We start from the raw sequence: 24,721 nt of genomic DNA, 5'->3' as shown, positions 1-24,721 counted from the left end.
TCAGTCGGCTCCCCGCCATCATCAGCATGGCCACTCGGCTCCCCGCCATCCTCAGGCTGACCCGACCAGGTACCCCATCCAGACGTGTGCTCCTTCGGGGTCTCGTGGGCCGAAGGCCCGTCGACCCGAGGCTCGTGGGCCGAAGACCCGTGGACCGGAGGCTCGTGGACCGGAGTCCGTGCAGCCTCCTCCTCAGCTGAGTCCACCCTAGCAGTCACGTGCTCGGGTGAAACAGTTGGGGGCGGTGGCGAGGAAGGCGCCGTAAGAGTCACCCTACCTCCTCTCCCGCGACCACGTGCTCCACCTCCTCTCTTCTTCTTACCTCGTCCCCTGCTGGGCACCGCGGTCGACGAAGAAGGGCCCGGCGGTGTCGCCATACTGTCCAGCAACGCTTGGCGGAGAGGTGCATGTGGAATGGAAGACCTCGCACATGCCAACGAAGAAGGGGACTCGGCGCGCTCCCGACCAGCGCCCACCATCTTTCAACACCTGCCATGACAAATAATAAACAAAATTAGTACAACATAAAAAAAGTACTGACATGAATAATAATATGTATATCACTTAAGTGTATCATCATCAAGTACAACATAAAAAAATTGAATACCTGACACTACTAATAATCTCGATCAGTATCATCAATAAATGCATAATCATCATCATCACTATAATCAATGATGGGCTCATAGGGTTCATTGGCATCAACATGTGCAAGGCCACCTTGACGTAATCGGTCAAGCATTGACAGGTCATCCGCAGCAGTAACCTCTTCTTGTTCCGGCTCTTCTTGTTCCTCCTCTGGGGTGATGTCGGATTCATTGTCGCTGTCTACTTCAATGTTTTGGGGTGAAGCATAGCGGTTCTTGAAACGCTTTTTGGAAAGACGTGTCTCTTGGAAGAATTCTCCTTCATATGTGTCTGGGTTAATGTGAGGTTCATAATCCTCTTCCTTTGGGGGAGAAAGTCTAGCACGTGGCGGCACTTCATAAACGACATCCCAACCTTTCAGATTTGGATTAGTTTGGCAGGCCCACGGTAGATAGAATACTTGGGTCGCCTGTTGAGCCATAATATAGACATCAGGAACATCTAAATGAGTGCTTTGGTTGATTTCAACTAGCCCTATATGTTCATGAGTCCTTCTAGTCTCCTTCGGCTGAAACCAATAACATTTGAAGACTACGACATTCGGTGGGTTTTCACCATAGAACAGAAGTTCATAAATTGCTTCAACTCTCCCATAATACTCGGTACCTCCTTCGCCGATAGCAGATACACAACAATTTGTAGACTTTCGGTCGGCCATAGATAGCTCTTTGCCATAGGTACGAAAGCGATACCCGTTGATGTCGTACTTGTCAAATGAACGGACCTTATAGTCAAAACCATTAGCGACTTGTCTCAATTCGGCGTCCATAGACTCTGAATTAGCCTACAAGTTTAATATGAAAGGGGATTGTTGCATTATGCACAAATTAGCGAATGTAATGAAATTGTCTAATAGAAATTACCGTTTGTTTGAACCAAGAGATGAAACCGGGATAGCCACCTCCTTGCTTTGCGAGAAGCTCATACTCTTCGACGGAATCCTTTTGGATCTCCGCTCCATACGAGAATATGGCGACGTATCGACTGTATGACATATCCAGGAATAAGAGTAGTTCAAAGGAAATAGAAGTTGCGAAACAATGTACCGAGAACTTACTCGATGTACGGCCGCACTTCTATCAGGTTGTTGAAGATATACAACGAAATGGTCCGCCATTCTTCGTTATCCAAAGATACTGGATGTGAAACACTAGCTGGTGCGAGATTCCCTTTGAATAGGCTGAGGTTGGATCCACCCTTTTTAGGCTCGTCAGCATTGTACCGAGGCTTCGGATTATGCAAATGACGATTTTTGGCTTCGTAGTGCGCTGTTACGAAGTTTGCCGCCTCCTCTGTGATGAATGCCTCAGCCATCGATGCTTCAATTCTACGTTTATTTTTACATTTTTCTCGAAGCGTCTTCTGCATCCTCTCAGTTGGGTAGCACCAACGATTTTGCACGGGCCCCCCCAATCTTGCCTCGGTCGGGAGATGCAAAATCAAATGCTGCATTGGATTAAAGAAGCCCGGTGGAAAGATCTTCTCTAACTTGCAGATCAACTCCGGCGCCAACTCTTCCATTTCTTCTAGCACGCCAGGCGATAGTTCTTTCGCACAAAGAACACGGAAGAAATAGCTGAGTTCTGCCAGTACTAGCCATTCATCCTCAGGGATGAAGCCACGCAACATCACCGGCATTACCCGCTCAATCCATATGTGCCAATCATGACTCTTGAGACCAAATATCTTCAGTTTATCAAGATTCGCTCCCCTCTTTAGATTCGCTGCATACCCATCGGGGAACATCAACTGCTGTTGCACCCACAAGAGAATTTCCCTCATAGCTGGCCTTCCAAGATTGAACCATGCCTTTGGCTTTGTCCAGTTCTGCTTTCCTTTCGGTTCTTTCATGTTTTGTAACGGCCTATCACATAGCGCCTCCAGATCGACTCTAGCCTTAGTATTATCCTTTGACTTCCCATCTATGCCGAACAATGTACCAAAAAGTGCCTCGGCGATATTCTTCTCAGTGTGCATCACGTCGATGTTGTGTGGGCAAAGGAGGTCTTTGAAGTAAGGCAGATCCCATAAGCATGTTTTGTGAGTCCACGCGTGCTTAGTATTATACCCCTTGAAGTACCCTGGACGTTGTGGATCTGGCTCGAGAGCGTTTAACTGATTCAGGGTCTGTTGGCCTGTCAACGCAGGTGGTGCAGAGTTTTTGACAACTCTACCCCTGATGAAGTTCTTCTTGTCTTTCCTGAACTTATGGCGAGGATCCAGGAACTGTCTATGCATGTCGAAGCAAGAAAACTTGCGGCCTGAGCCAAACTCAAGCTCCCTTGCATGTGGGGCACGGGAACCTTCCATGCACACACCAGCCAACGAATAGCGCATACGCCGGCAAGTCATGCGTCGAGTACATGTACCAGACACGCATTATGAAGTTCCGTTTGCTAAAGGCGTCGTATGTCTTGAACCCATTATCCCAGGCTTCTTGCAATTCGTCCTTAAGCGGCTGCATGTACACATTCATATTTTTGCCCGGATAGTTGGGTCCTGGAATTATGAACGTCAGGAAAATGTTCTTTCTTTGCATAATCTGTCCGGGGGGGAGATTGAGTGGAAAGACAAATACGGGCCAACAACTGTATTGGGCTGCCATCATACCAAACACACTGAACCCATCCGTGCTGATGCCGACTCGAGGATGCCTCGGATCTGCCGCTTTGTCAGCATGTAATTCATCAAACTTTTTCCACGCAACACCATCCGATGTGTGTACCATCATCAGATTCCCATCTGCATCTAGTTCGGTTCGTTTGCCTGTTTTGTGCCATGTCATCTGTCTGGCCGTCTCTTCGACCATGAAAAGACGTTGAAGTCTTGGTACGATTGGCATATACCGAAGAACACTAACGGGGATTTTGGTCTGTGTCTTCTCACCCATACCGTTGTCTACCACAATATACCTGGAAGACTTGCAAATGGGACAATAGTTCAAGTCCGCATAGTCAAGCCTAAATAAGGCACATCCTTTCTCACAGGCATGTATCTTCTCATAGGGCATCTTCAGTGCACGGAGGATTTTGTCCGACTGGTACAGGTTTGCAGGCATTACATGGCCTTTGGGTAGAAAGCGTCCAAATACTGTCATAATTGCGTCATAGCATTCTCTGCCCAAGTTGAACTGAGCCTTCAGAGCCATTACTTGTGAGATGGCATCCAACTGACAAAGCTCAGTGTGCTCGTGGAGCGGACGTTTTGAAGACTCCAACATTTCATTGAAAGCCTTTGCAGATTCCTCCATCTCCTCGTCCGAATCCCGAGCATCATCATAGCCTTGCACCATGTTTTCCATCCCGGTACCATGCTCGTCGGTGCGACGATGATCCACCTCAGCTCGGTCACGTTGGGCAGACTCACCATGAAATGTCCACACCGTATAATCGGGCGTAAAACCACTCTTCTGCAGGTGTTTGCCCATTTCAGCCTCTGTCTTCTTTTCCCAATTGCCGCACCGGAAACAGGGGCACCAGGTTTTCTTTTGGCCATTTGCAAATGCGGCTTGCACAAACCCCTTGGTTTTTGTGAACCATTCAGCGCTCCATTTGTTCTGACCAGTGTGACCGGTATACATCCACGCACGGTCACTCATCTTGACTTTCAGAGCTACTGGACACACAACAATTATATATGTAATTCACCATGTATATATTCATCAGTTTATCTATTTTGTCAATTTTATTACGTCCATGCAACCTACACTCTAATAGGTAATGATAGGTCCTAATCCCACCCGTGTATGTGTAGATTGAGTTCATTTTCCCATGCTATGCTCCGGATCCGGCGCAAAATTTCGGCAGCACCTCCCCGCTGTTCTCCTGATACACGTCTCTGCAATAAACAGAGAGGATGTGTACCCGGAGAACAACAGGGGAGGCACTGACGAAATTTATGCGTCGGATCCGGAGCAAAGCATATGGGAAAACGAACCCAATCTACACATACTCGGGCTGTCCATGGATAGCGTTGGACAATTCGAAAGAATCAAGGTTATAAATATGCAAATGCATGCATATTTATAACTATGACGCTTTCGAACGGGAGACACATATTGGTTACGCATACTGATGATTCAAGACACATATATAGCTAGCTATCAAGTTTCATCGGAATAGATCAAATAATTAATGGGGGAGGAGGACTTGTCATTTGTGCTCACCCACGAACGAAGGGGCAGAGCTCGTCAAACGCACGGCGAGGTCGTCGAACACCAAACCTCGCAGCGATGAAACAACTGCACATTTAAAACTACATGATCAACACAATTATATATGATGTTTTTCATAACAAAATCGAGAAATATATGACCTAACTAATAATTCACAAATATATGACCCCGTCGGCCTCTGGAAGCCAAAAACACCTTTTCGGGAGGTGTCGGTGGTCGGGGTGTCCTGTCGGTGTCGGGGTGCCGTGTCGGGGTCGGGTGCTGTTCCGGGGTCGGGGGGTCGGGGTCAGGGGGTCAGGTTGTCGGGGTGTGGTGTCGGGGTCGGGGTGTCGTGTCAGGGTCGGGTGTCGGGGTATCAGGGTGTCGTGTCGGGGTCGGGGCGTGGTGTCAGGGTGTCGGGGGCCGGGGATCGGGGTCGGGGTGTCGGGCCGGGGTGTCGGGGTGGCGTGTCGGGGTCGGGGTGTCGGGGGTCGGGGTCGGGGTGTCGGGGGTCGGGGTCGGGTGTCGGGTCGGGTGTCGGCGGGTGTCGGGGTGGCGTGTCGGGGTCGGGGTCGGGGTGTCGGGGGTCGGGGTCGGGGTGTCGGGCCGGGGTGTCGGGGTGTCGGGGGTCGGGGTCGGGGTGTCGGGGGTCGGGGTGGGTGTGTCGGGGGTCGGGGGTCGGGGTCGGGGTGTCGGGGTGGCACGTCGGGGTCTTCTTCTTCTTATTCTTTCTTCTTCTTTCTTCTTCTTCTTTTCTTTCTGCTTCTCCCTCGTCCTCTTCCTCCTCCTCCTCCTCCTCTTCTTTCTTTCTTCTTCTTCTTCTTCTTCTTCTTTCTTCTTCTCCTTTTTCCTCTTCTATATTGTTATATTTTTCAACTTTCTTCTTATTCTTCTTACTTTTTTTTTCCTTTTTCCTCTTCTTCTACTTCTTCTTTTTTTCAACTTTCTTCTTCTTCTAATAATCTAAACCTATATCTAGCACTAACCTAAACCAACCACTAACCTAAACCTATCAATAACCTAATTAAACCTAAACAGCAAAGAAAAACAGTAGAAAAAAACAAAAAAATGCTCACCTTGGCTCCTCTCGATGGAGGATGGAGGGGGCGGCGCGGGCGCAGGGGCGGCGGCGAGCCTGGCTCCGGGGCGGGGGGCGCGAGGCGGACGCACTGGCGGGGGGGGGGGCGCGAGGCAGACGCAGGCCTAGGGCGAGCCTGCCTCCGAGGGCGGCGCGGGCGCAGGGGCGGCGGCGAGCTTAGCTCCGGGACAGGGGGGCGAGGCGGATGCAGGGGGCCCGCGGCGAACCTGGCTCCGGCGCGGGCGACGGACACCGGGGCGGTGGCGGGTGCTGGGGCGACGGGGCGAGGGCGGGCAGGGGGGTGGCGGTGGGGTCGTCGGGGAGGAGAGGGGGACAGATCGAACAGAGAGAGATGCGCAGGGTGAGGCGCCGTTAGTAACCTAAACGTTTGCCGTCCGCCCCACTTTGCCGTCCGCCACTTGCTCTTTGTCGTCCGCTAGCGGACGGCAAATAGGGGGGGGGCGTTAAGTTTTTTAAACCAGCTCGTCGGTGGGGCCCCTTCCTCTTTGTTGTCCGCTAGCCGACGGCAAAGCTTCTTTGCCGTCCGCTAGCGGACGGCAAAGAACTGGCTGATGGCAAAGAAGTACTTTGCCATCAGCCAGTTCTTTGCCGTCCGCTTTTGGGTAGCTGATGGCAAAGAGCTTCTTTGCCGTCCGCTAGCAGACGGCAAAGAGCTGGCAGATGGCAAAGTAGCTGTTTCCAGTAGTGTTGGGTATGTGGCCATGATTTCTACTACACAACTTATTCTTGTAGACTCGTGTTGGCCTCCAAACGCAGAGTTTTGTAGGACAGTAGGAAATTTCCCTCAAGTGGATGACCTAAGGTTTATCAATCTATGGGAGGCTTAGGATGAAGATGGTCTCTCTCAAACAACCATGCATCCAAATACAAGAAATTCTTGTGTCCCCAACACACCCAATAGAATGGCAAATTGTATAGGTGCACTAGTTTGGCAAAGAGATGGTGATAGAAGTGTACTATGGATAGTGGATATAGGTTTTGTAATCTGAAAATATAAAAACAACAAGGTAGAAAGTGATAAAATGGAGCATTAATGGTATTCAATGCTTAGAAACAAGGCCTAGGGTTCATACTTTCGCTAGTGCAATCTCTCAACAGTGCTAACATAATTGAATCATATAACAATCCCTCAACGTGCGACAAAGAATCACTCCAAAGTTCTTCTCTAGTGAGAACATAAGATGAAATTGTTGTAGGGTACGAAACCACCTCAAAGTTATCCTTTCTGATCAATCTATTGAGTTATTCCTATAAGTGTCATAAACAGTCCTAGAGTTTGTACTAAAATAACACCATATGATACGCATCAACAAACTCTAATGTCACCTAGATACTCCAATGTCACCACAAGTATCTGTGAGTCTATTATTCGATATGCATCAAACAACCTCAGATTCATAATATTCAAACCAACACAAAGAACTTCAAAGAGTGCCCCAAGAGTTCTACCGAAGAAAGTAGAACGAAAATGTGCATCAACCCCTATCACTACAAAAAATACACTTCCTGATGATACATGTTTGTCACAGTAGGTCACGTTTTCTGTAATGCATGTACATCCATGACGATTTTATGACAGAATCAAGATAGTCATACCTGTGCTTTCATAGAAGTGTTTCATGACATTACAAAAATTATCATCACGGAAGTGTCCACTTCCATGACGATAAATCACGCGTCATAGAAGTGCTTTTGTCAAGGGTGACCGACACGTGGCATCCACCGTAACGGCTCGCCGTTAAGCTATCGGGTCTGGTTTTGGATCCGATAACCCGTTAACAGCCCGGACCAATGGGGATTTTCCACGTGTAAAATTCTCATTGGCTGGAGAAAACACATGTTGGCTCACCATTGGGACAGATGTCATCCACTCAATGGACAGGAGGCACCTATGATACGTCGACACATGGCACGGCCCAATAGAGGCCCATTCCGGTGAAAAGGTCGGCCCGTTTGACTTGTTCAAAAGGTAACGGGCTGGCCCACGGAAAGCCTGTTAACGGCATGTTTGTATATCGCCCATTTACGACCCGCTAACACTAGGCCCGTTACGGCCTATCAGAATTAAGCCCAGTAGCTTCATCTGGGCTATCCAATATGATTCCAGCCCGTTGTATCTTCTGGCCCATGTATGGCCCATGATGTCTTTCGGACCATATGAGGCCCTTCGTAACTCTGGTCCCATTAAAGGCCTGAGATGAAACTGGCCCATAATGAACAGTGTATCGCTTTATACCCATTAACGACCCATTATTCCGTCCGCTGTTTCCAGCCCGTGTTAACTGTCGGCCTTCTAAGGGCCCATTTATTCTTAGGCTAATTTCTAGAATTCGGTTAGTTACGGTCCGTTACTGGCATGTTCTGTTTGTGGGCCAAATTCAGCCCATGGTTACATTTGGCTCGTTTGTGGCCCGTTAACCCATTGGGCTATTTTCATGTCAAAAAAACCCGTTGGGCTGTTTTCATAGAGTTATCAAATACAACCTATTAATGACCCGTTATGGTCCACAAATAGTATGACCCATGATTGGCGAAATGATTATACGCCCCGTAGAAGGCCCATGGATCCTACAGCCCGTAGAAGACCAATGGATCCTATGGCCCGTAGAAGGCCCATGGATCATACAGCCCGTAGAAAGTCCATGGATCCTACAGCTCGTAGAAGGCCCATGGATCCTATGGCCCGTATAGAAGACCAATGGATCCTACGGCCCGTAGAAGGCTCATGGATCATACGGCCCGCAGGAGGTCCATGGTTACAACAGTCCATGTGTTGCCATGATTATTGTGGTCTAGTTATCAAAAATAGGTTATTGTGGCCACTAGAAAAACGCAAAAAAAGAACTGCAGTGACTACAAGTAAACAACTAAACAAGACAATAAGGAAATAAATAAGCAAGAAACTAACGCTAGCCTATTACCGCTATTACACATATTACATCCACTGGGCATCAAAGTTCGCCACCAGTGCAAATATAGGGAACAAAGCAGCATATTACATACACTAGCTGTCAAAATTGGCCACCAGTGCAAATAAACGCGGCAGCAAAACAAGAGCATAACTTAAACAACTTCAAAAGAGCTCAAGAAATGTTATCCTGGGTATCCATCATGCTGGCAATAAGCTTAGCAAGCTTATTAGCTTTGTCCTGCTTAGCGCTAAAATCCTCCAACGCTTGCTGTTGCACCAGAAAGTATGCATCTGAATGCTCCAGGGACTTCTGCAGTCCTTCTGCTTCTTGTCGCAGCACAGCTGATCGATGTCTTTCAGCTTGTAGTTGAGACTCAAGAAAACCGAACTGATTCAGACAGTGAGTTTGAATAGCTTGTGCAAGCGGTAGTGGCCAGTAACTCAAACACTAAACCAAGACAGGACTTTGGGATTGTCCCACTATCTTCAAGATAGTCTTTCTTAGCTGTTTTATCAGCTTTGTTGGAGACCAATAAGGATGTCTCACTATACTTTGTTCTCTTCATAACTCCATGAACTTTGTGCCGTTCATAACACAGATCAAGATGGAGAACAATGAAAAGGGCAAGGAGCTGGTGCCACCCATGGAGAAGGGCAAGGAGGTGGTGCCGCCCTTGGAGGTTGTGCGAACCACGCGTGAGGAGGTGTCGGGCATGGATGACAATGTACTGCCAGAGGATTCCCCTAGCAGCAAGCTCCGGAACTACAGGCACTTCTCATGAGGAGGGTGTGCGAACTCACTTCTGTAAGGTGATCCCAATGCTCCAGGACTTCACCAAGCACTTCCCGGTCATGCCAATGGAGTTTAAGCTCAAGATGAACACCAACTGCTCATGGAGGGTCACTGTGAAGGTGATGAACGACAGGGTCACCCTCGACTAGGGTTGGGCTACCTTCGCCGTTGTCCATCAGATCAAGATCGGGTACATGGTGACGTTCAAGTTGCTGACTCCCAACACGCTCAAGGTCATCGTCTTCAACGACGACGGCATTGAAGTGGTGACCAAGTGCGGGAGGCACGACGAGGTCGTCGTCGTGAAAGTCTAGGACAACTCTCCGTTGCTCCAGCTGGTTTAGTATCAACTATATCGTACTGGTTTGCTTGAAAATTGCTATGTTTAAGTGTTGTACTGTGTTTAAAACCGTTTGCTACAGTTTACAACTATGTTTAAGTGTGGTAGTATGTTAAACTGCTTACTGCTTGCTATCTTCTGTGTGTCTGTTCTACACGCCCATGTGTGCTGGTAACCTCACCACCTCGCGAAAGAGATTAACAGACAACAACCGTTGCATGAAACCAAACATCATGCCTTGTGTTTTCGCCTAAACAAGCGACCAACCAAACATGTCAGTTTTCATTACGCTCCATACATGCAACCAAACTAGATGAAGATGTTGGTTTTTTGCCTGTTTTTTCTCAGCCAGCCCAGCTGAAAAGTGTATGCAGTGCATGCAAAAACTGATATGACAACTAGACACGTCCTTGGCTTGCGAGGTCACTGGCTGACGGCAAGAGGCAGAAAGCGGTTGGCTGGGTAAATGAAGAGATCATCTTGCAAAAGCAAGCACATTACAGCTATTGCAAACAGCCAGGAGTAAGCACACAACACTGCTGATGCGAACTGCTTTTATGTTCGACTTGGATCTCTTTGCTACTCGACCTCAAACAGACAGTCGCCATTGTTGTACTCCTGCTACGGGGGGTAGTAGTATCGTTTAGGGCTCTAAAAACATTGTTTTTACTCTCTTGTTTGGCTGAAATGATAACTTTCTTTAGGAGTTAAATCTCAAAGAGACTCAATTATTGGTGCACTTGTCAGAAAAGTCACAAGTTTTATAAATATTTTCATATAGCTAGATGTTTTCGGGTAAGTCCTAAGCTTCCTCAAAATAAGTTGTACTAAAGTTGCGACAATTAATATGGATTGGAGGGATTCCTTTTATTTTATGCGCATTATGCTTTCTTTCACAATCAGATACACTTACATCTTGGAATCCAAGAAGTAACACTTAAAATCTTAGAATCTAAGAAGCAAGTCGATAACTCAGTTCAAACACGTGCATTGTGACAAAAAAAGACATAACATGCATGAAAATGTGCATAAATTGCATTAGACACCTCCGTTCCATCACAAAAGATGCGACATTACATGTTTTTTATGTCCGATTGCCCCAAGAACATAAGCTCCAAGACAAGGAAGTAGAACAACCAACCAAGCATCATCTTCCCCACAGTACACATGGACATCATACAATAAACCCTTCAGCAAACACACACTGAAATACTAGCTCTCAAAAAACTAACTAGAAGTAACATTGCTAAGACTAAGCCGGCTATGACCCTAATTTAGAATGGAGCTTGTCCTCATACCACTGAACGCAGCCAAATGGCCAGAGCCCTCATAGCTTCACCCTCACTGATCGGCCTCTCAGGTGGGCACTTGAAGAGAGGCATGTACCGTCCATTGGCGTCGTAGGAGTGTGAGCGTTCCCAAACCCTGACGATCTCTACAGGGACGACGCTTGCGGAGCCATCGTCGTAGTAGATCCAGAGCTCGTGGGGGATTTCTCGAGGGTGCTCGACCTCCAGGACAACGCAGATTGTGGAGAGGTCGGGTGCTCCCAGGCAAGCACCGTCGATCTCACGCGCAACCCCAAATCTGCGGCAGTTGTCCTTGGCATCTATCCCCGTTCGCTGCTCGATAGGGTAGTGGTGCAGTGCTACGTGGACCATGTAGCCGTGGGAAATGTTAAGGACAATCTGAACAGGCACGAGCTTCACCGAGACGCCGTCGAGCTGGAACGGCTGCCTGCGCATGGCCGCCTCCCGCTCACGGGGGGTGTGGAATAAGATAGGCGTGTCTTCGCCGCCATAGACCGGAGGGAGGAGCTTGAAGGTCTGCGGGAGGTCGAGCGCCAAGGTGTGGAAGACGCGGCGGATGAAGGGCATTGGGTTCGCGCGGCACGGTGCTGCTTGCGGGGTGATGCACGCGTACGCCATGCGCCTCGCGTAGATCAGTCCCGAGCTATCGGGGTGGCCAGAAAAGTACACCTTGATGCCGGAGTCCTGGAGTGATACGCCAGGGAGACCGCGGACCGCAGTCGCGGCAGGAGGGTCCTCAGGGCCCTTGAAAATGGAGGCGGTGGCCGGGCGGTCGGAGGGGATCTCCAATGCCGTCGCACCCTCCGGCAGCAAGGAGTCGCCGGGCAGCATCTCGAGCGACACTGTGCAAGAAGAAGTGAAGTGGGAGGAGGAAGGCACTGACGTTGCTAGGAAGGACGAAGAGTTGTGGTGGTTTTAATGGGCGCCATGCGTAGTGGTGGTGTGGTAGTTGGTCGCTCGGCACTCCGGCAGCGAGGCGTGCGGCGCTGGGTTTCGCCAGCTGCGTGGGGTTGGATTCGAGTGGACTGATGCAGCTCTCTTCTGCAATGGGGCAGGGCATGCATTTGACTTCAGCCTTTGACTCACTCTTCTGATCTATTCACTAGACCACTAGTGCAGCTGTAAAGCCAGCATGCATGGTTCGTCAGTGTTCGGTCTTGTTCTTCTTGACAGGAGCAAGACTCTGCAGCACGAAGCTAGGCTAGCTTCTGCCTACCACCCTGCACCCTAAAGGTCATCACCCCCTCCATTAATTGCTGCACTGCGTCTATCTTGGCTTTTTACTTATGACCTGATGTTTCTGACTTGACTTGACGAGTCACAGTACGGGCTCTATTGTGAACCAACCTATGTCCAGTGGTACCCTTAGCTTGACACTCACGCTTATATTTTTCTGAATTTATTTCAGTTATTTGAGCTTCAATAAAAGCGGATGTTTCCGTTGATTATGAAGGCGGGTTTGACGACTTTGTCAATTTTATCATGATGTGCTAGCCCAATCTCTTGAATATGCTTGTAAGACAAGACGAGCGTATGTACGATTATAAAATAAATATATATGCGTATATATAAGCATCTGCGTCTCTATCTATTTATTGTGTTAAAAAAACAGGCTCTGTCTACTGTGCAATGAAAATTTGCCACTCCGTGCCCTTATCAAGGCCCTTTAACATTCTTTTATACCAAATCACTTATGATTGCATCGTTGTTAATCTCATCCATCATTTTTTCTTGATGCATAATTTCTGCCTAATCATTCAATCACTTTTGAGTCATTGTTTATCTCATATGTCTTCAATAATTTCATATTTGGAAAGCTTTTAACTAATGCAATAATCACAAATACATTAAATCTGAATAAAATGTTAAATACTATGAGTGATAAATAATCGTGTTAACAAACAACAACAGCTAAAATGTTGATAATGCAAAAGAAAACATGATTATAACACCTTTAGAAATAGTTTGGTAATGTTTACTACAGCAAGACAAAAACTTCATGCAGTTCTTGGCAGGCATAAGTTACCATAGTTCTTGGCATGTACGTTTTTTAATCGAGGGACATCCGCCAAGACTGAGCTCTAATATCAACAGCTGCACGAGCTGAATACCAAGGCTTTGATCCATGCCCATGAAGTGAGCAGCGGGTGTAGGTCTATTTGTTGACACAGCTTGCCAGCTTTGAGCATGACTGTACATGATTTGAATTAGAAATTAGCAGAAGATGTAAGGATAAGCAGAACTGCTAGAACTACATACAGACAGAATATAGGCAGGAGTAACCCTGGGTGAGAACAAAACGTCATTTCCAGAGAGCAAGGACACAGCCTTGGGCCATATATATCTTCTTGATAGGGAAAAAAATAGGTAGCCAACAAGCTAAGGAAGGCAACAAAAATTCCTTTGCAGATACAACAAGGACATGTCAAGGTGTGCCCATCTCCACGACAGGAATAAAACAAAAGCAACTATGCTATGAACAAGACAGAGTGACGTCCATGGGACATGTGCAGATCATATGGAACAATAGATGAACAGGAAATAGAGAGGGGTACACCTAGAGAACCGAAGCACAGATCCGGCCAAAACATCAAAGGTAGGAACAACCCTGCAATGAAATCCCATGTAAAATCATTAGCCGCAGGAAGAACACAAAATATGGCGGCCACACATGAAAAGGGACTAAGCAGGTCTAGGTACCGTGTCCACCAACTACAGTGGCCGGAGCTGAGTGAGCGCAGGTGTGGCTGTGGCTTTGCCGCTGGGTGACCTTTGGTGTCGGCTTCGCCACAACCGCCGCTGGGGAGGAGGAACACGCCTAGGAGAGCCTGGTTTCCACAATGCGCCCACACGCCCGGGCTCGAGCTCAGCCACAACCGCTAGCGTGCTCACCAACGCGCCCACACGCCCGAGCTCGAGATGCTGCGCTCACCAACGAGCCGCCGTGCTCGGATCCTGCGCGCCCCTCGACCCCGACACCGGATCCGGCACCGCCATGAGCCGAGGGAGAGAGGGCCGAGCAGCTCGAGTCCGTCTTCCCCGTTGCCGCCTTCTTCGCGCCCTCCGCAGCCGTCGCCGCCTCTGCCACGTCTTGGGGGGCGACGACGCGGGCCACCCGCTTCCCAACGGGGCGCGCCGCTTTCCTCAGCAGCGATGGAGAGGAGGCCGCGGAGGAGGCGGGGATGATGGCGGTCTGAGACAGGGAGGTGAGTGAATTTGTCAGCACATCCTACAGCTGAGTATCTTAGATTGTAAGAATATAGCTAATTTCTTAGCAGCACATCCCGTATACGATTTGGGCATCTCAACTCGCAGCAACCAATTCGCACAGAAAAAAGAGGGGATTAATTATCCGAGGGGGAGGGGAGGGGAGGAGAGGGAACCTTGATGTGGCGCTGGCTGTGGTGCACGAGGTGGAGCTCCTTGCCGTCGACGCCGCAGGCGCCCATGACGAGCGTGTACAGCGCCAAATCCCTGCAAGGAGCAAGGAGACGGCGTGACAGATGGGATCGCGATGTCGGGGTCGACGGACGCGGCTCGAACTTGTCGCCGTCCAAGCAGGAATCGAGGAGCGCCGGGACGGGGCGTCGTTGGGGACGGCGGCGTCCGTGGCTCCGTGCCCATCCGCACGCCACCCACGATGCTGTCGCGCTGCTAAGCCACACCCTAACATCCCTGACCTAGCCGCCGTCGGCGCGGACGGCGGCGGCGCCGCGGGCGTCCTGGACGAGGTCGTAGGGGAGGAAGAGCGAGTCGGCGAGGGCCGCGCGTAGGGGAAAGGTTTGGCGAGGAGGTGGCGCATGCGGGAGAAGACCTTGGCCGGGCGGCGCGCGGTGATGCCGGCCGCCTCCTCGTCGTGTCCGCGGCCTGCGCTGGCGGCGGCGGCGGCGGTAGAGAAGGGGAGAGGGGCACGACGGGGAGAATGGGCTAGGGTTCCTACCCAATCTGACGCCAAATTCAACCACCCACACGACGCCACGCACGGGCACGCACGCAAATTTCCACAAAATGCCCTCGGCGGGGTGGCGAAATTACCGGCGGTGGCATGATATTTTGACAGCAAAACACATACACCAGACGCTGACAAACGCGGCACATGCGAGCAACCCCACACGTCACCGAGACCGGAACGAGTACGTGAAGTGAGAGAGACCGGGAGGGGGCGGTAACTATTCATTGCTACAGGCGCGCGGCTCGATCCGACGCCAGAATCATTTACCGCATCGATCTAACGGACAGAATCGCATCACGAAAACGGATCGGACGGCCAGAATCCGCTGAGCTCTGAGGAGGCGCGGGAAGCACTGGATCTCTTATTTCTCGATATGGGAAAATCAAGACCAAGCATTTCGTTCTTTTTTCTCGATTGAAAGTTTTGTAGTTGGGCTCTTTGAACATTATATTTCGGTCAGGGAAAGAGATTAATCAAGACCCCTGGAAAAGCAAGGATTTTGATTGCGCGTTTTTCACATAAAAACAGTCTTCACTGGGAACTCCAACATACTTGTCAGCTACTCCCTCCGTTCGAAATTACTCGTCCAAAAAATAAATGTATCTAGATGTATTTTAATAGTAAATACATTCATTTTTGTGACAAGTAATTCCGAACCGAGGGAGTACTCGGTAAGCTACAGAAACTCTATCTTAGTCACTGGATCCTTTCATACGACCATGGCACTGCATTCTGACTGAATTTGTGATTCTCGCCGGCCACAATCTGAATTTCAGTCAGTTAAAACAGGCAACAAGGAGCATCTGTGTAAGTGGATAAGCTCTGCCTCAAGAACAAGAAACTGTGTAAGTTCATCTGAAATAACAATGGCTGGACATCCTTTACTGCCCTTTTCAAACAAATAAATATACTCTAGCTGTTACAGTGTATGATATGCAATGCACCCTGCACTAATAATACTTTACACTCACTCTCAAGACTGCTTCCAATTTTACGATCGGATTTAGTAAACCAGTTTGTTTCTGTTGGCCGCCTTCTTTGCTCTTTCGCTTGTTTTGATGGACTGACTACGTGCTGCTGCTGCTTGATGTAAGAGCATCTCCAGCCGTTGGCCCCTCCAGGACGTCTAAAAATCGCCCTCTAGGAACGAGCCGGCGATACATTCGACGCTGGGACGGTTTTGCGTCTAGTCGTTGTCCCCAGGCGCCGATGTTGGTCCATTTTTCAGCCTCATTTCGGTGAATATAAAGCCCATATGGACGGGAATAGGCTCATATTCGGCGTCGTTCGCCGTGGCTCGGCGTTCAATTATCAACATAAATATTTTTTTATCATATATTTTTTACAAAAAAATCAAATACTTCAACAAGATAGTTCAACAACAAATAGTTCAATGCAAATTATATAGTTCAACAAATAAAAACTCATATTTCATCACACGTCGCGCCCGGCGTCGCCCTTGAGCCTCCATAGGTGCTCTATCAGATCTTGCTGCAGTTAATGATGCACTTGTGGGTCTTGGATCTCCTGACGCATACTGAGGTATGCAGTCCAGGTTGCTGGTAGCTGGTGATGAACTTGGGCAAGAGGACCCTGTCTGTGGTATGGTTCAGTGTCAAACAATGGCTCTTCCTGCTCGCTCTCAATGATCATATTGTGCAAGATGACACAGCAGGTCATGATCTCTCACATTTGATCTTTCGACCAGGTTTGAGCGGAGTACCGAACAACAGCAAATCGAGATTGGAGCACACCAAATGCCCGCTCGACATCCTTTCTGCAAGCCTCCAGAATCTTCGCAAACCAGGCGTTCTTGCCTCCAGGCACAGGGTTTGAGATGGTCTTCACAAATGTCGACCATCTCGGATAGATGCCATCAGCTAGATAGTACCCCTTGTTGTAGTGCCGTCCATTGATCTCGAAATTCACCGGAGGAGAATGACCTTCAACAAGCTTGGCAAAGACAGGAGAGCACTGCCGCACGCTGATGTCATTGTGAGTTCCTGGCATACCAAAGAAGGAGTGCCAAATCCAGAGGTCCTTTGTGGCCACCGCCTCAAGTACCACACTGCAACCGCCTTTGGCGCCTTTGTACATCCCCTGCCAAGCAAATGGGCAATTCTTCCATTTCCAATGCATACAGTCGATGCTTTCAAGCATCCCAGGAAATCCTCTTGCTGCATTCTGTGCTAGGATCCGAGCAGTGTCTTCCGCATTGGGTGTTCTCAAGTATTGCGGTCCAAACACTGTCACCACTGTCCGACAGAACTTGTAGAAACACTCTATGCTGGTGGACTCGGCCATGCGCCCATAGTCGTCCTGTGAGTCACCGGGAGCTCCGTATGCAAGCATCCTCATCGATGTCGTGCATTTCTGGATCAAGGTGAATCCAAGTTTACCGTGCAACCGATCTTGCATTTGAAGTAGTTGTCGAACTTCCGGATGGAATTCACAATCCTGAGGAAAAGCTTTCTGCTCATCCGATAACGACGCTGAAATGTTTTTGCCGCCGTGAAGTGGAGCATCCGCGAAGTAGTCGGAGTAGAGCATGCAGTAGCCTTCGAGATGATGCCGGTTCTTTGCTTTCACCCGCCCCGGCGCCGAGCCACCTCGCCGCGGCTTTTCATTGCTCGCCAGCAGCTGGGCGAGGGCGGCGAGCACCATGAGATGCTCTTCTTCCTGGACGTCGGCCTCGGCTTCCTCCTCCAGCAGCGCGGCGAGAGCTTCCTCGTCATCCGAGTCCATCACCGAGGCAGGAAAATCTCCGAACACCTTGCGCCCGGTTGGCGTGCACCCGCCGCTAAACTGCCCCTCCGCGGCCGGAAACGGCGGCCCGAAACGCCCAGCTGCTGTCGGAGGGGCTGCCGCGACGAACCTCAGCTATTTTTCCAGCGAGAAATGGCTATCTAGCGGTGAAGGGCGGCGGGCGGCGCGCGGGATATAGCTGGTGGAGGCCGAGAGCGGGGAGGGGGGGGGAGGCGAGTCGGGGAAGAAAATTTTGACTTTTTACCTGACGGTGTGGGCTAGCCGCGCTTTTCCCTTGCGCTAGAGCCCCCGAGCGCCCCCAGCGCGCCAGGTTCGGCCTGCGGCCACGGGCAGAAAAAAGGGCCGAGTCGGCGCTTTTCGTCGTCCTGGGGGCGCGACTGGGCGCTTTTTGGGCGGCGGCGCCGAAAAAGTCACCTGGGGGGCTGTTGGGGACGCGGCTGGAGATGCTCTAATGGACACGCACAGGCCAACCAGAACAGAGGAAAAACAGAGCAACAGGACTGAACCAATTCAATGCCCTCCTTCCTTTTTCACTAAGACTGAACCAGCAACACACTCGGTACGCCCACTCCGAGAACCCACGGCTGCAACACTATCCCCCCACCGTGCAAAACACTCATCAGTTGTTTTACTCAATAGGTTTGGCTCTGTAAACATGCTGGTCCCCAACATTCAGAAAGGGTGAGATAAAAGCACTTCAGAGAGTCAATACAACACCGCACCATAGAAAAAATAGTCGAAAAGGTAACTCGTCAGTCGTCAGGATGTAGGTAAAATCTTAATTCCCCGTCGACTTCTAGCTCCGGAGCAGCGGCTCCGACGGTATGGAGCATGTTGCAGTGTGACTGGCGCCGTTGTGGAGTAGCAGCGGCCAGTTCCGCATCAAGACATGGGCGTCCAGCCGACGGCGGTTTAAGGTGGGAAGGCATCCCACCAATCTGCTAGTGCCGTTTGGCACTGACGTGGAGTACTGACGAAGGCGACTATTGAATGATCTGTCATCAACTTCATGTCCGGGGTGAAAACTCTTCTCCTGACCATTATTGGTCGGGCTCAGCAGCGATGAGTGTATACCTTCTTGAAGGCGCTGCTACGGAAGATCGACTTAGTTGTAGGTGTTAATTTCATATCTTGTAATGGTTCAGCCATGATTGCCTTCGTTTTGTACTCTGCTGAATAATTAATAAAAATGGCTGTATGCGTCGCATTGATGCCTAGGGGTTTTAACCTTCTTTTCGAAAAAAAAGAAAGAAAAGGTAAAATCTTAATTAAACATCAAACTTGAAGGGTACAGAATCAAGGCGTGAACCAGTTGCTCTCCTCACCAAGCTTAAACAGACGCACAGGCATAATATAGCTACGGAGAGGAGAAGTGACTGACATTACTGCGACCAAAGCCGGCTACGGCTCTACTAATTTAGAACTTGACCTACGTAAATACTACGTACTACTACTACCTGCTTGCTGCTGGGATTGGGAATGCCAAATTCATCAAGCAGCAAACAACCAAACCAACTGATGATCGTGCCTGTCAAGCCGCCGCAGTCGGGGCCTGGAAGAGAGGAACATACTGTCCATGGGCGTCGGAGGAGTGCGCGTGGTCCCAAAGCCTGACGATCTCGACGGGGACGACGCTGGTGGAGCCACCATGGTACCTGATCCGGACGTGGCGGGGGATCTCTCGGGGGTCCTCGAGCTGGAGGACGACGCGGACGGTGGCGAGATCGGGCGCCGCGAAGCAGGCCGGGTCGATCTCGCGGACGAACCCGAACCTGCCGCAGTTGGCGCCGATCTCCTCCTGGGTGCGCTGCTCGACGGGGTAGTCGTGCAGCGCGACGTGGGCGACGTAGTCGTTCCTGGCGCGGGAGCAGTTGCTGGTCTCCCCCTCGCGCACCAGCTTCACGGTGGCGCCGTCGAGCTCGAACGGCTGCCGGCGCATGGCCGCCTCCCGGTCGTCGGGCGTGCGGAAGCGCACCGTCGCGTCGGCGCCGTGGCCGGGCGGCAGGAGCTCGAAGCTCTGCGGGAGGTCGAGCGCCAGGGTGCGGAAGACCCGGCGGATGAAGGCGCCCGGGTCGGCGCGGCACGGGGCCGTCGCCGGGGTGATGTAGGCGTACGCGAAGCGCTTGGCGAAGTAGACCATCTCGGGAGGGGGAGGAGGCATGTAGATGGACGATGGTGATGCGTTCTGGGCGGGACGCGCTTGTCTCCGTCGGCGGAGGGACCAGGCGGAACGCGGTCGCGGCCGCGGGGACGCCAAAGGACTTGAAACACTCGTAGAAGGCCGGCCGGTCGGTGGGGATCTCCAGCGCCGTCGCGCCCTCCGGCATCAACGGATACGCCATCTTGATTTATGATGGTGATGCGCTGGATACCAGGCGAGTGGAAAGAAGCAATGGAGTGGAAGCTAGCAGTACCAGTGAGGTTGGGAGGGGTGGAGTGGGAAGAAGCGGTTGAGTGGAGCTTGTCGATGAGGTCGGGGCTCGGGAGGGAGATGGGTGGTCGTTTTTAAGGGCAATAGGCACGGGAATGGATCAACACGAGGAGTGGAGGTGGCTGGTGCTGCGCCGTAATGGCGCGTTTAAAAGGCGGTGTCAGCCCGAAAACTGGAATTGCCTCGGAAGTCGGAAGTTCATGGAGCGAGGTTTGGAGCAACGAAGACACGGGCAGGGTTGCAAACGCACGACCCCAAACCGTATTGTCCGGATTTCATTCGTTTTTGGATGGCAATAGCATGCTTTTTTCGGACGCGCCTAATCTGCACCCGAGCTCATATGCTCCCGCATGAACAGTAAAACCAAAAAAATAAAAAAAAATTTAAAAAATTCTAATTTTTTTGAGTGAAACATTGACAAAAGTTCTAAGTGCCTGCAAAAATTCGTCATGAAATCACATTCCTAAAAGGCGTGGCAAAAAAAAACAAAAAAAGTACTCTGAAAAAGCTACTTTCAAACGCATTTTGAAGCACTGAATTTGTTTTTTTTGCCACGCCTTCTAGGAATGTGATTTCATGACGAATTTTTGCAGGCACTTAGAACTTTTGTCAATGTTTGTCTCAAAAAAAATTGGAATTTTTTGAACTTTTTTCGATTTTACTGTTCATGCGGGAGCATATGAGCTCGGGTGCAGAATGGACTTTTCGGCTTTTTTCTTCTTTGAGTCTAAAGAAGTAGACGTTGCTTGTTCACATTTAGTCTCATCTCTAGTCTTTATTCTAACAACAAGTACACGAATATCTATCAAATTTTGTTCTATCAATAAATCAATGTATTCTTCTTCCCAATATCAAAAGTCGAATCCTTCTTACACAATAAAAATTTGAGTTTGAGCAATATGCACCGAATAGGGGAACACAACCGAAGCTAAACTAGCACATACCCATAGTTTTTGCATTTGACGAACACACATCCAGAATGTTCCGGCATTGTAGACCCAATGTGCACGACCTTCTATGGACAATCGTCACACTTTACAAGCAGCAACTGTGCGCTCACGAGCCTTTGGGCCAGCACCGAGCCCGGACGACGGTCGTTCGACTATTTGTCGACGAACTGACGACGGGGTCGATTCGAACGGCTAGAGGCGGAGTCAATGCATGCATATATCCTGGGGGCATTGTCGAGCTGTGCGGTCCGGTACCCGGCCAGGCCATGGCACAACGCAGCCTCCAACGATAGGGCGATCTCAGATTCAGTTGGATCCGCTCCAAATCCGGTCGCCGGATGCGCTGAAATCAGGCGGCTGGGGGTGGACAGGTCGGGTGTCGAGAAAACGGGGTTGCCACAAGGGTAGGGGCGAGCGCCCGGCCGTGCTGGACAGCGACATGGCCGAGAAAATTTGCAGCGGTGGCGGCTAGGGACGAGAGAGGAGTGCGGCCGGGGTGCGGCTGGAGTGGGGGGGGGAGGGGAATAGAAAAAGGGGTGCATGTGTTGCCGACGGGCGAACAAGGGAGAGGACAAAGGCACGCGTCGCGCCCGTCTGCTCGTCTCCGTTCGACCGCAAACACATCCCCAAATTAGGCTAGAAATGGGTAGAGAGCGGAACGAAAAGGATATTGGTCCGTTTGCTCCAACGCATCGGGCTGCCTGTTCTGTCCGTTTACCCCTAAGAGGACCTGGCCAGACGATTTGAGGTCACGCGTTGGAGTCGCCGTGGTGGTTGCGCAGGTGATCTAATGCTCATAGACTTCAATCTTATTTTTCCTTGTATTGTAAAAGAAAATCAATATTTTGCATTTAAAAACCATGCATTTTATGATTTTATTTCTTTTAGCGCAATATAATTGCATGTAAGTTAACTGAATTTGCAATATCTTCACTGAGTGCATTCGACTCTTCCTCTCTCGCGTCGCTCTAGCACCGTTGAGAGTCCCTCATGAGGTAGGTCTGGCATGGTCCCCTTTCTTAATGAAGACGTCATTCATCGGAGTAGAGGAGGGAGAGGTGCGCTAGCTTGTGTACAGTAGTCCTAGGTTTTGTCTTACCTATTAGGCCTTCCACTATGTAGGCCAAAAGTGATGCCAAATTTGCTTTTTGAACATTTGGCACCGATGCCCTACGTTGCTAAGCCGATGCCAAATAAGAATTTCTGGGCACCGGAGCACCTACATGCTCCGAAGCCAAATCCTTCGACCAAATAAATTAAGCGCGTTGTACGTGCAGTGGGTTAGGAAGAGTGCAGTGAGCCAGAAAGGAGAGGCGCTGGCAGTGGGGTGTCTTGGTCTGGTCTATACTATTTTATATATGTGGGGGCGAATTTCAATCGATGCTTAATTCTCAACGTTGTGTGGGTGATGCTAAATATTCTGTATCTGGCATCGATGTATCGGTAGCAAACTTTTCATAGTTTTGGCACCTAACACATAGTGGAAGGCCTTAAAGACTTCTTTGGTTCATAAGATAAGATTATCATAGGAATAAGAGACTTATAGAAAATGAGATGACATGTATCTTAAATTCTATGAGTAGAAATAAGAAAAGCGATGTCATTTGGTTCACATCATAGGGAATTCCATTGACTCTAGACTCATGTTTATTTATTTACTTATTGAAATATGGAGAATAGAAGCCCATCTTATGTAGGAATAGGAATTCATTTCTATCAACCAAAGGGCTCTAAAAAAATTCCTATAAGAATCTAATCTTATAAAATTTCTCCAAACCAAATGATGCCTAAGGGCAACTCCAATGCATGTTGACCAGCCCGCGTCCGTTTGGGGGTGAATGGACACAAACCGCGGCCAACGCGCGGAGCAAACGGACAAATGTCCATTTTCGGTCTGCTTTCGACCCATTTCCGCCTAAAGTTGGCTGCGTTTGCGGCCAAACGAACAGCACGCAGACGGGCGGGACGCGCGACCTTGTCCTCACCTAGCCCGCCTGTCGGGGACATAGCCGTCCCACTTCCCTTCCATTTCGTCCAAACCTTCCCGCGCGCCCCTCCCCTCCCTCCTCCATGGACGGCGACCAGACAAACCCCGGCGATGCGGCCTCGGCCGCGCACCCCGCGGCGAAGAAGAAAGGTCCCAAGGGTCCTAGGAAGCCTCGATCCTAGTGCAAGCCGGAGGAGACCCCCTTCCTCGACTTCGAAGTGGCAAAGAGAAGGGGCCGACGGGCAAAGGCGGAGGAGATGAAGGCGGCTGCGGCCTATGCCGTCGAGGCCGACGCCCAGCGTCAAGCGCGGCTTCTTGCCGACATTGACGAGAAGGAATCCATCATCGCCGTGGAGAGGAAGCCTATGGCGAGGCCTTCCAGCACCTTGGCCAAGGCCAGACTTTCGATCCCGACGAGACCCAGAGCCAGAACGGTTGCAGCAAGTGTGAGGACACTGATTTTGCTGGCCATGATGAAGAGGAAGACGACCATGGCAACTCATGGCATGAAGATGATGATTTGTATTGTGAAGATGAGGAAGAAGAGCTCGACATTTTGCAAGAGCCATTGGTGTTTATCGATGAGCTCACCCAAAGGGCCAAGGCACAAAAGAGGAAGCGAAGTATTCGCCCGGGGTCATACACCCCAAAAGAGGACAAATTGATTTGCGAGAGTTGAACTGAGATAGGAGAAGATCCGATAAGAAGTGCTGAGAAAAGAGGTGCCATCTTTTGGGGGAGGGTTCATAAAACCTTCCATGAGTGAAGGAAGTTTGCCCCCTATCAATTTGAGAGCACTCGCAACATCGACTCAATCCAAAAGAGATCGGGGTCATTCAACAAGAGTGCAACAAGTATTGTTCCACACTTGAGAGCATCGAAACCCGTCCCGTGAGTGGCCTTGGCCTTGGTGACTTGGTATGAACCTCTTGCCTTTTCATTTTGTGTCCATTCATGTTGGCATGTTTTTCATTTTCATAAATGTTGTGTCCTTCGCTATTACATTAGCATAGTCATCAATGATTGTGTAGGCATTTCAATCTTTGAAAGTATTCTAGACCCGACACAAGAACAAGCCATTCACTCTCACGCAATGTTGGGAGTTCATCAAAGATTGTGCCAAGTTCAATGACCAGTATGCCGCTCGTAATAAGAAAGGAGGGAAGAAGGCCGTGGCTGATGAGGAAGACTTGCTCAAGAGGCCGAGGGGTAAGACAAACTCAAAGGTCGATGAGAGGCGTGATGCTTCTTCCATCGCCTTGCAAGGCACTTTGGAGAACATGATGGGCCAAAAGGAAGTGAGGGACAAGAGGAGGAGCAAAGGAAAGGAGGAGCAAATGAAGATATATCTAGAGCTCCAAACGAAGAAGCTTGCCATAGA

At 50.0% G+C, this 24,721-nt stretch overlaps 1 long non-coding RNA gene across 1 annotated transcript; it reads right to left on the bottom strand.

The window, feature by feature from the left end:
• Window positions 1-13,559: 13,559 nt before the first annotated feature.
• On the bottom strand, window positions 13,560-14,322 carry LOC123117392 (uncharacterized). Its single transcript, XR_006457356.1, has 2 exons — window positions 13,955-14,322; window positions 13,560-13,862 (listed from the first exon to the last, which is right to left on the bottom strand). It is a non-coding gene; the product is annotated as an uncharacterized lncRNA (long non-coding RNA).
• Between the last annotated feature and the right edge of the window lie 10,399 nt (window positions 14,323-24,721).

The sequence above is a fragment of the Triticum aestivum genome, chromosome 5B (genome assembly GCF_018294505.1).
Source record: "Triticum aestivum cultivar Chinese Spring chromosome 5B, IWGSC CS RefSeq v2.1, whole genome shotgun sequence".
NCBI classification, from domain to species: domain Eukaryota; kingdom Viridiplantae; phylum Streptophyta; class Magnoliopsida; order Poales; family Poaceae; genus Triticum; species Triticum aestivum.
Note: the sequence above shows the minus strand (reverse complement) of the source record. Positions and strands in the feature narration are given on the sequence as shown.